Source organism: Haematobia irritans, chromosome 5 (genome assembly GCF_050003625.1).
Source record: "Haematobia irritans isolate KBUSLIRL chromosome 5, ASM5000362v1, whole genome shotgun sequence".
Lineage (NCBI taxonomy): Eukaryota > Metazoa > Arthropoda > Insecta > Diptera > Muscidae > Haematobia > Haematobia irritans.
The window spans coordinates 54379294-54391409 of record NC_134401.1 but is presented as its reverse complement, the minus strand read 5'-3'; positions in this window follow the sequence as shown (position 1 = coordinate 54391409).

Below are 12116 nucleotides of genomic sequence, written 5' to 3'. Positions count from 1 at the left end.
TGAGTCATCAAGGGCTTCCTCTTCACAGATCTCGGTGACTCTCGCAACAATCCGCGGTTCAGCTTTGGTGAGGCTTGGGCCTGTAGAAACTTCCCGCATATGATTTTCGCCATAGTCTGTAGGTTTTGTGTCTCCTTCGGCTTCGCTAGGAGATTTTTTCACTGCTGACTCTACCGGAGGCTTGTCCGTTTCGGTATCCTTTGGCTGATCGCTTTTGTATACCTTCATATGGATATCATGAAAGCCATAACTTACGCGTCCTTGGGTCTGGGCTAGATATGGCAGCGACTCTATGTTTAATATAAACACCGCATGTCGTCTTGGTCCATCCACCTCATCCAAACGACCAACCTTCCAATCGGCGGTTGGAAGATCTGGGTTACATTCTTTTAGTCTCTCTAGTATTGACTCAGGATCAGGAGGGTTTGCCGGTATCCATGCATGTGCTCTAGGTTTAGCCGGTATGTCTTTTTTATCGACTAACTCCAAAGCGGCTCCTTCCCAAACTTCACCAATTAGCATCAATGCAGCTTTAAAGCAATCCATAGACCTCTGGTCTGCAAAAGCTATTAACTTATATCGTCCTTGATACCATCCAGCATCTTGCCGTCGAGGACTTGGTCCGGGAAACTTTTTTCGCACCTCTGAGTAGACACCAGACATCGCGTTCTCAATTTCCCCCCATTTTTGCCTTGGAATCATACCGTCCAATGCTCCTTTATTAATAATAGCCATCACAAGGCTGTCTTTTGCAACTGAGGCAAACGATCTTTGATCCCGTTTGGAGGATGGTAGCTCATCCGGTGATCGTTCCCTTTTTCCAGCTTCAAGAATTCCTTGAGCCCATTTTAAGGAATCGCTTTGCTTAGCCGACAACGTGCTTGGGTCGACTGATCCTAATTTCTTTAGGATAAACAAAGCATTTCTTCGTTCCTTGAATCTCTTTCGAGAGGGATTGCCTCCTTTTGATGTCGTCACCTTAGAAAAGGTTCGACTTGCCAAAGTGTCACCTAACCTAACCCAAGGTATCTTAAAACTTCCTATCATCATCTTCTAAATTGTAAGTTATTCCATACGTGGTATATATTAGACAAAAAACAAGTAAGGAAAGTCTGGCGGGGCCGACTATATTATACCCTGCACCACTTTGTAGATCCACATTTTCCATACCATATCAAATCCATAAAATGTGTTAGGTGTTATACATAAAGATTTTTGTCCCAAGTACATACATCTAAATCTGACTCGATTTGGACACAATTTATTAGGCTCCTACAAAATCTACAGACTTAAATTTTAAGTAGACTAATGCCCGGGGTGCAACACAATGTTAGTAAAAAATATTGCAAACATTTAAACCTGAAGCAATTTTTAGGCAACTTCACAAAGGTGTATTTATGATTTATCGACCGATATATGTATTAGAAGGAAAATTTAAGTCAGTTTTACACGTCTTCGATTTTACAAGAAAAATGTGGATATTATGGCCATATTTCAAATCGAAAAACATATTTATCTGAAATGATTTCAACCAAATTCGGCACACTTTACGAAACTATAAATTGCACTCCTTGTGCAAAATTCAAAGCAAATCTGCCTGAAATTCTGGCTTCTGGGCCTCCTCCTGGGTGTTGCAAACACATGACTAACCTGGAATCGGTTGCATATGGTTGTTAGAGGCCATAGACTTACATCACGTATTTAAAATTTGCTTCTCCAATAGTCTTAGGCTATACGATGTCATATTTGCAATACTTGTAAAAATTTCAATTGACATTTTCATCATCATATTTTTATTATACAATTAAGGCCGGTATGTACCTCTAGCGAAATTTTCCGTAGCAAAAATTTATTTAAGTCTACAACAAAAAAACAGGGCTGTGTACACAAATTTTAAACCAGCTAATCGCTTTTAAAAATTGTTAATATATGTTCCAAATATTCCTCAAATAAATTGTTTATTATTTACAGACCTTTTAAAACTTTTACGCACACAATGATTGTAATATATTAAATGTTTACTGCCAAAATATGCTTTTGACAACCCTGCTATTTTCATTAGAGGTGCGTACCAGCTTACGAAATTGAACGCTACCGAAAATTTCGTTAGCATAAATAGCAATGCATTTCTTATGGGAATGAAATTTTTCGCTAGAGGTGCATACCGGCCTTTAAAAGGTAATTTATTCTCTATAAAATTAAGCTTACTTTGAAATGAAATACTCATACATATGAAATGATACACATACATAATACATGAACCCAGTGGTGTTTGTCTACAAGACATCCTCAACCAATCGTGCATGACCGTTTAAAATCCTTGAAGACATACTGTGGACACTTCACACAAATCGTTGACGACATTTTCACACAAATGTCGAAAATTCTAACACGATATTATAAGCGTCAATGTTACCATGTCAATGACGAAAACGTCGCTTACAGGTTCGTCTACTTTGTCGTAAATGATAAGCTGGGAGACGCAATCTTCCACGGTTTCGTCGAAGACACAGTCATAAACATTTTCGGTGATGACTTAAGGCCGGTACTATGTTCATTCTTGCGAAAAATTTTTATGGAAACCATTATTTCGCACATAGAAAGCGGCGTTTTTTTAGGTAGCTTGGAGCGCTATTTTACAGGGAGCGATATTGGATTAAGTTGGTGGTTGTTGCTTGTTTTTACAAAATAACATTTTATTTTTCCTTGGGCAATTGATCTGCTATTCCTTTGATCCTTTGTATAGTTTCGGAACAAAAATATGGTCCGTGTTTGATTTATAAACCCGCACAAATAGTTTTTAATAAATGAATTATTTCTTAATTCACATTGCAAATGGCGCCGTGCTATAAACGTCAGTTTTTCAACACGAAAAAACAAAGTATCACAAATGGAAAAAATTTCGCAAATTTTTCGCATTTTTTGGTTTTGTATGGAGTTTCAACGCGAAAACCGAACAGAGTACCGGCCTTTAATAGGGACAGAATCTTCTATGTTCTCGTCGATGATAATATTAACAACAATTTGTAGCACTGATAGCATTTGCTTTGTTTACTTATAAGTAAGTTTTTAACCGGTAAACAATTGACGCGTTTCAAAATTGTTACGCTGTTTATCAGTGATGTCAACTCCCGAAATGCAAAAATATTGTTACGAATTTGATATTTCTAGATTTAAGTTTATTTAAATTAGTTTACGTTAATTTCAATTTCAAATTGTAACGATAAAATTACGTCATAACTTGTTAGAGTCATTTCTTTATTTTCTAGTACTTTCTTAAACATCTTTTGTGTTTCCAATCGTTCATTGTAAAAGTAACGCCTTTTGTTTTACTTATTGACTTATGTTATACCTGCACGACATCTACCTAATCTAGTAGAATGCACTAGATTATTAGCATAAGCCTAAAAGTATGTGTGCCATATCACCTGTAAAATAACGCCGATAGAACATTCCAGATGGCTGTAGGGAATGAAGATAACCAGTTGAATATGTGGTGTTAGATAAATTGTATCAAGATAGTTCTAGATGGTTGTAGGCCAGACTATCCAGAATTTTCGAAATCGTCAAATCACGGTATATAAGCCCCTGGCGGAGGGAGCAGTGAAGTCAGTCGTAAGCTAAAGTTTATACAGTACACATCGTAGAGCAAATAAGTGAAACCAATCAGTTAAACAAATAAATTGTAGATTGTCGTTATTTGAAAAGAACTGTGTTTTAATTATCGGGTAATTAAATACGCCTCAATATAAAAACGTAACAATATATATTATAAGATGGATCCTTCTTCTTAAATGTGAGTACTAAATTCGAGTTTAGCCGCTAAAGTGAAAACTAAATCAGCAAAATAAGGCATGAAAATATACATATTTGTTGCAAATTTTATTATAACTTGATGAGTTATATCCAAAAGCAACTTTTTATAAAGTTTATATTCCTTAAAATGCATTAATAAAGAAAAGTAATCGTGAAAAAATCGTGATTTTAGCGGCTAAACTCGATCTTAATACCCACCTTTACTCTTTGGAAAGAAGAAAATATTATTAAAAAATACATAAAATGTCGCGTTTTGAATTTTTTTTATTAAAGTAACGGGTAGTAACGAGTACTCAATTCAAAAGTATAGGGTAGTAACGAGTAGTAAAAAGTAATTAAAATTCAGTCCAGCTGTCGCAGTGATGGTATGATTAACCGACGTAACTAATTTGGTGCGCATTGCTTTGCGAATCAATGCAAACCGTAGAGCTGCCATTCTCTTTTTAATGGCTTTAGGAAAAGGTCGGTATGCACCTCTTGCGAAAATTTTCCTCGCGATAAAAATGCATTGCTACTTATGCTAAGGAAGCATTAAATTTCGCAAGCTAGTACAAGCCACGCGGGGTCGTGGGGTTGATTCAGGTTTGTCTCTCATAAGTTTCGCGATGCCTACTTGGTCGGATTGCCTCAGTCGAAGGGGAAAAGCTCGAGGAAACTCACTATGGCTGCTTCAAAGAGGGTCGTTTTTGTTTCTCGTTTTTCACCGGAGACGACGGCTGAGGATATTGATTGTTATAATAGGTCTAGGGTCGGTGGTATATCGCGTTTTAAAACTATTAGGTTGAAGTCTCAGTTCTCTGTGAATAGGTCTTCATTTAAGATTATTGTTGGTGCTGATCTCTTCGATACGCTGTGTAATCGTGATTTTTGGCCTCCTAGGGCATTCGTTATGGAGTTCGTTGATCGGTCGGATAACTTAGCTAGATTACCAAGCACGCCTCCTCCATCTCCAAAAAAACTGAGTGGCACGTTTTCTATTGTTTATCAGAATGTCAGAGGGCTGAATACGAAATTATCGAGGCTGTACACTAGGGATGACAGACGTACTCTTTTAAAGAGCACATGTGCTCTTTTTTTTACAAAATGTGCTCTTAAAACAAGATAGGCCAAAAGAGCACGCAAAAGTGCTCTATTCTTGATTAAGTACTCTTTTTGGGCGCTTTGTATGCAGCACAACAAATATTACTCCAACGCGATTCAATAAATGGTAAAAGTAAACTGAACATACGTAAATGTCACAATACGAGATTTTCCTACGCCTTTATTTTCTAATTAAATAGTGTTTTACTTTATATATCAGAGTCGAAGAAGAGCCCGTCGATATTGCTTCTTCACTTTGTACTCTGTTCTAAATGTAAACAAACTTCTTTCAATAACATTTTTCACAAAAACACCAAACAAATGGCTTGCAAAGTATTATAAGAAAATTAGCTTGAGTTGTATATGTTATGAACCTTTTTTATGTTTAAAGGTGGGTATTAAGTTCGAGTTTAGCCGCTAAAAACGTAATTTTTCACGATTACTTTTCTTTAATAATCCATTTTAAGGAATACAAACTTTGTGAAAATTTGCTTTGGGCTTTTCCCCATCAAGTTATAATATAATTTGCAACAAATATGTATAATTTCATGCATTTTTCTTACTGATTTAGTTTTCACTTTAGCGATTTTAGCGGCTAAACTCAAACTTAATACTCACCTTAAGTGAATTATTATGGAATTAAATGTTTTTATTTTATTTGAAAAGTGTGCTCTTTTTTTCGTATGTGCTCTTTTTGCCTCTTCAAAATCTGGCATCCGTACTGTACACTAATAGAAAAAGTTTCGTTATATTAACGAAATATGTCGTTAAAAGTCATTCAAATTCGTTAATACAATGAATTTTTTCGTTATTATAACGAATTTTCTGTTAAATAACGTAACGTTTCGTACTATTAGCGAATATTTTCATTGTATTAATGAAAATGTTTCGTTATATCAATGAAAATAACGTTGGCTGAGTTTTAATGTTCTTTGTGTATATATTGATAGTTTTGATTTGGAATTTGCAGTTTTGGTTATGACTGAGACTTGACTCAGGTCATCGGTATATGATTCTGAGATTCTTTGTGGTCGTTACTTGGTGTACAGGAAGGATCGTATGGGTGGGATTGGTGGTGATTTACTTATTGGTATCCTTAGCACCTTCCCCTCTGAGCGAATTGTTCTGGACGATGTTAATGATATTAAATTCTTTGCGATCAGGTTTTCTGGGATTTAGGTTATTCGTCACATGCTCATATATTCCTTCGGCTTTGGAATATTCTATCTATGAGCGTCATTTTGTGGCAATAAATAGTATTATGTCTGGAATGAGTGATTCTTACAGGATCGTAGTTTTTCGCGATTTTAATTTGCCTATGGTGTCTTGGCTTAGCTTGACTGATACGGAGGCGTTGACTCCACTGACTACTTCTGGTGGTTCGGAATGGGTGACGACTTTTTTTGAATCTTTTTTTTTTGATGCTGGTTTGGGTCAGATCAATGGAGTTTTGAATTTCTTTGGAAATATTCTTGATTTGGTCTTTGTAGGCGATCCTTATAATTTTGATTTGTCCAGATGTAATCCTGTTTCTTATCCCGAGGATAGGTATCACCCTGCTTTCTCTCTTTGCCTCTTGGATGTTGCTCATGGGTCTCAAATGGTTGCTGCTCGGGATGAGGTATTTTCACTATATTTTATATGTTGAATTCGCTTCTTTCAAGTGTTGACTGGGGCTCTGTTTGTAGGTGTGATCGGTTGTCCGATATCGATGTGGCTGTTGATAATTTCTACAGTGTTTTGGATGGTTTTGTGTCTCGAACTGTCCCTAGGCGAAGGGTGGATTTCCCTAGGAATCAGCCATGGTATTCTCCTGAGTTGACGAGACTCAGGAATGAAAGGAATAGATGTTTTAGACGTTATAAGAGGACGGGATCTGATTTTGATTATGCTCGGTACTCTGTCGCTATTTATAATATGGAATCAAGGGCGTGTTATGTTCGTTATATTGACAAGGTTAGGAATGACATTCATTGTAACCTGAGGTCTTTTTATGATGAAACGTAAGTCATCGACAATGCCATCGAAGATCTGGAGGGAGGGTGTTGACTTTTATGGTGACCAGTCCATTGCGGACTGTTTCGCGGGCTATTTTCTGTTTATAGGAATGGTACTTATGATGCTGATGGTTCATATCCCTATTTTATTAGGTGTCTGGGTACTTGCGTGGGGTTAAGGCGTCCACCAGTGGTGGTCCAGATGGCATTCCTGGGATAATTCTGAAGTTTTACTCCGAATGTCTCTCTGCTACATTGTCGATGTTATTTAATAGCTTATTGAAATTCGGTTATTTCCCTCTAAGATGGAGGAGTTCTTTTGTCGTACCACTTCATAAGTCAGGGAGCCCCTTAGATGTGAGTAATTATAGGGTGATAGCAAGATTGAGTGCTATTCCCAAGGTTTTTGAAAAGATCGTGACGAATGTTTTGTCGCATAGCCTTTCTTCGATATTGGTTCCTTGCCAGCATGGTTTTCGAAATGGCCTATCGACTACTACGAACTTGGTGGAATTTACTTGTCATGTTATTAATCACCTTGTTGTTGGGAATCAGACACATGTTATTTATACGGATTTTAGTAAAGCTTTTGACCGGGTGAATCATAAGCTGTTGTTGTATAAGCTGGATAGGATTGGATTGGTCAGTACACTTTTGGCTTGGATTTCCTCGTATCTTGAGTGCCGTACGCAGATTGTGTCTTTTGGTGATTCCTATTCGAGGTGCTTTGATGCTCCATCAGGTGTGCCTCAGGGTAGTCATTTGGGGCCTGACTTTTTTTTGTTATTTGTAAACGATTTACCTCAGTCCGTAGTTACCAGTTTTTTTCATTGATATTCAACATTCGAATTATGCTTCTGTGGAGCCTATTCGTAGGATGTGCATTAATTTTAACAATCTACCATCTAGTTGACACTAACTTAAGTATTGAAATGGTGAAGTCCAGAATTTTAGCATATTTGGATAACTAATACATTTGTTTTAATATAATAAAGAATAACCTAATATTTTGCCTTGTTTTGTAATTTATCCGGCTGATGATAACCCAGAAGATACTGCTTTGAAAACATATACACCTATACAAAAATTATTACCATACGGGCTCAAATCGATACCGTACGTAATTGATAGTTAGCCAACCCCGTATGGTACAATATCAATACCGAACGGTACAGGCGGTACGCAAATAATAATACCGGATGTAAATGATTTGATATAAAGTGGTATCAAAATTGAAAGGTAACGTGAACCAATCTATTAATACCAAACGGTAATGGCCATGTAACGCTGTTTTTCTACCAGTATATACTTGTGTCTACGCACCGGGATGATCTTGGTCTCCACATGAAGGAGTATACTGCATAGATATCCTGCCGCAATTCTAAGGCTATCGAATGTGACCCCGAGAATTTTTGGGTAATTTATAGTCGGAATTTTTCGCCGTCGACTCCGGCATTCAGCCGCCTGCTTACCTCTGCCGCACATTTAGTGAAAAGGTTTTGGTGGTGATATACTCATATTTCTTGTAGTGGAATAACTGTTTAGACGTTTAATCGATCGCATATGTCAATAAGAGTGTGCCCGGATGCCATGATTGTACAGTCGTCTGCAATACAATTTCTACACCGTCCGGAAGGGGTGGAATAGAGGATAGGTAGAGGTTGAATAGTGCCGGAGGTATAACCCCACCTTGGAGAACACCCTGTTTTTCTCTAAGGGGTCTTGAATATCCCTAATTATTCGTAAATCCCACATACGACTGGCGCCGTACAGATAATTTAAAACCCAACACTTGATTCCTGCCGGAAGGGACATAACAGTCTGACATGGTTGACCGTATCGAATGCCTTCGATGGATCAAGCGCCATTATGACAGGACTTGAGCTGGTTGAGTCCTCTATTTATATAAGCTGAAATGGCATGTAAAGCTGTCATGGTGTTATGTACTTTGCGGAATCCATGTTGATGGTTGGCAGCTGGAAATTTCTCACGGAATACCGTGACGGCTAGTGGCGAGTCCCCAAATTAAAATTTATTTTAACTATATAATTGTGACCATATATTGGCCACATTATAAGTCATGTTCGAAAACATTAACTGCAGCTTGTTAATGTGATCAATAGCACATTTATCAAGATCCTGAAATATTCTTTACAAAACAGACATTTTGCCGGCAAGTTTGTTTTATTTGTTCATCCCGGAAAAATGTTTCGCCTATCGCTAAGGTTATATTTACGCAATATATGCTTTGTTTAACATCACTGCATTTCATTAGATTTAGTGTGTAAATATAGCGATATGTGGTAGGTGAAACATTTTTTCCGCGACGAAAAATACAATAAGCTTGTCGTCAAAAATTTCATCTTTTCTTGTTTCAATGTCAATAATAGCATGATTTTATTTGATAATGGAGATGTATAAGAACATGTAATATCTTTTAATTTGTTGAGTTATTTGAAGGTAAAAGATTGTCCACGTGGCCAGGCAAAAACAATACCTAGTAAAATTTGATAAGCGATTGCAACACTAAATCCTATTCCGCCAAGGAATTAGAATAGATTGGATAGAATAGATTTAATTTGGCGACACGCCGCTAGCCGCCACGGTATTCCTTCGCGGATTTTGGGCTTCCCATATGAAATACACGTAAACAAGTGTTCGCCTATCGCTGTGGTTATATTTACACACACGCTCACAAAAAATCGCTTCTGTAACATATACTCCCAAACATATTTTGCTTCAAGCATATACATTTTTGGGTATTGCCCAAACATTTATATGTTTGATCTCTTCCAATATATAATATGTTTGAAAGCATATTGGTCTAAACAATATATGTTTGGGTAGTCTAAGTTCCAAACATTTTGTATTTTTGCATCCAAATTCAATAATGTTGTCTTCCAAAAAACAATATGTTATTATGTGAACATATAATATGTTTGGAAGCATTTTGCACCCAAAAATATTATATGCTTAAAAAAAATTCTCCCAAACAATATTGTGCTCAAAATTTTATTTATTTATTTATATATTTACAATCATAATGAATTATGAAAATAAACAGATAATATAGGTGCTAACAACATAGGTTTTCGACCTGAATGCTCAAAATTTTGTTTCTGCCCAATTGTATATTCCCCCACATCTTTCTCACTTCCACGGGATTTTTTAGTTCTTAGCACCTTTTTCTGTAATACAAACATTGTAGAAGAAATTATTCAATTGTATGATTTTTTTTATTTTAATTTTACCTTTTGCCGGACGGGGATTCGAACAGCGGACCACACAGTTTGTAAGGATCAAAGAAGTAGCTGATCAATTGCCCAAGGAAAAATAAAATGTTAATTTTGTAATAACAAGCAAAAACCACCAACTTAATTCAATATCGCTCCCTGTTAAATAGCGCTCCAAGCTACTAAACACATATATGTTTATAGGCTATTTCTAAATTAATATATGTTTGCATCCAAGCATATTATATTTACAAACATTTTATGTCCCAAACATAATACGTTCTAACATATTAACATATATGTCCCAAACATGTTATGCTAGTTCATGAACATTATATGCACTCAAAAATATTGTGTTTAAAAATTTGTGTTCCAAACATATAATGTTTATAGCCAAACATATGAAAAACAGTCTTTTTCATCCGTGCACTTAAGGTGAGTATTAAGTTCGAGTTTAGCCGCTAAAATAGTAATTTTTCACGATTACTTTTCTTTAATACTACTTTTTAAGGAATACAAACATTGTGAAAACTTGCTTTGGGCTATTCCCCATAAAGTTATAATAAAATCTGCAACAAATATGAATAATTGTATGCCTTTTTTTTACTGATTTAGTTTTCACTTTAATGCCGGTATGCAACTCTAGCGAAAAATTTCATTCCCATAAGAAATGCATTGCTATTTATGCTAACGAAATTTTCGGTAGCGTTCAATTTCGTAAGCTGGTACGCACCTCTAATGAAAATAACAGGGTTATCAAAAGCATATTTTGGCAGCAAACATGTAATTTATTACAATCATTGTGTGCGTAAAAGTTTTAAAAGGTCTGTAAATAATAAACAATTTATTTGAGGAATATTTGCAACATATATTAACAATTTTTAAAAGCGATTAGCTGGATTAAAATTTTTGTACACAGCCCTTGTTTTGTTGTAGACTTAAATACATTTTTGCTACCGAAAATTTCGCTAGAGGTGCATACCGGCCTTTAGTGAAAAAACTCGAACTTAATACCCAACTTAAAGGCCGGTATGCACCTCATGCGAAATTTTCGGCAGCAAAAATGTATTTAAGCCTACAACAAAAAACGGTTTGTGTATAGATTGTAGAGAAACATAATGCACACAAATTTTAAACCTGCTAATCGCTTTTAAAAATAGTTAATATTTGTTCCAAATATTCCTCATATAAATTGTTGATTATTTACGGACATCTTAAAACTTTTACTCACACAATGATTGTAATAAATTAAATGTTTGCTACCATGAATTGTCAACATCTCTCCAAAATATGCTTTTGACAACCCTGTTATGAACAAAAATTTTCATTGGAGTTGCGTACCAGCTTACGAAATTGAGCCCTACCGAAAATTTCGTTAGCATAAATGGCAATGCATTTCTTATGGAAAGGAATTTTTTCGTAAGAGTTGCATACCGGCCTTTATATTGCAGATACCATAAGGATGCCGTTGCTTGGAATATTTTTGTTGGAGATTTTATATAAAACACATGGCGACGCTGGCTTGAATTAATTTAAATCAGTTCTTTTTTTAAGTACTAGATGTAAAAGAACATCATTGCCCTTGTATCCTATCCAGAACTTGTCATGAGTTCAAATCTCATCAGTGTTGCTACAAAGGGACGTGTTTTCGATTAGCAATAACTATTTATTATGATTAATTTATGCAATAAGACGAAATTAATAAATTGTCGTAAATATAGCAGATAAATTATTTATCATTAATTGTCAAAGGCTGAGCCCTTGAGCCTACACAGAAACAAATTTCACCAAAAATTTTCCAACTAAAATTTTAATTGACTTTTAAAAAATATTCAATTAAAAATTTAATTGATTCAACAAATTTTTTAATTGATACAAAAATCAATCACAAAAATTAATAGTATCAATTAATTTTTTAATTGGATCAATTAATTTTTTAATTGACCTCCAATTAATTTTTTAATTGATACTATCATTTTTGTGATTGAAG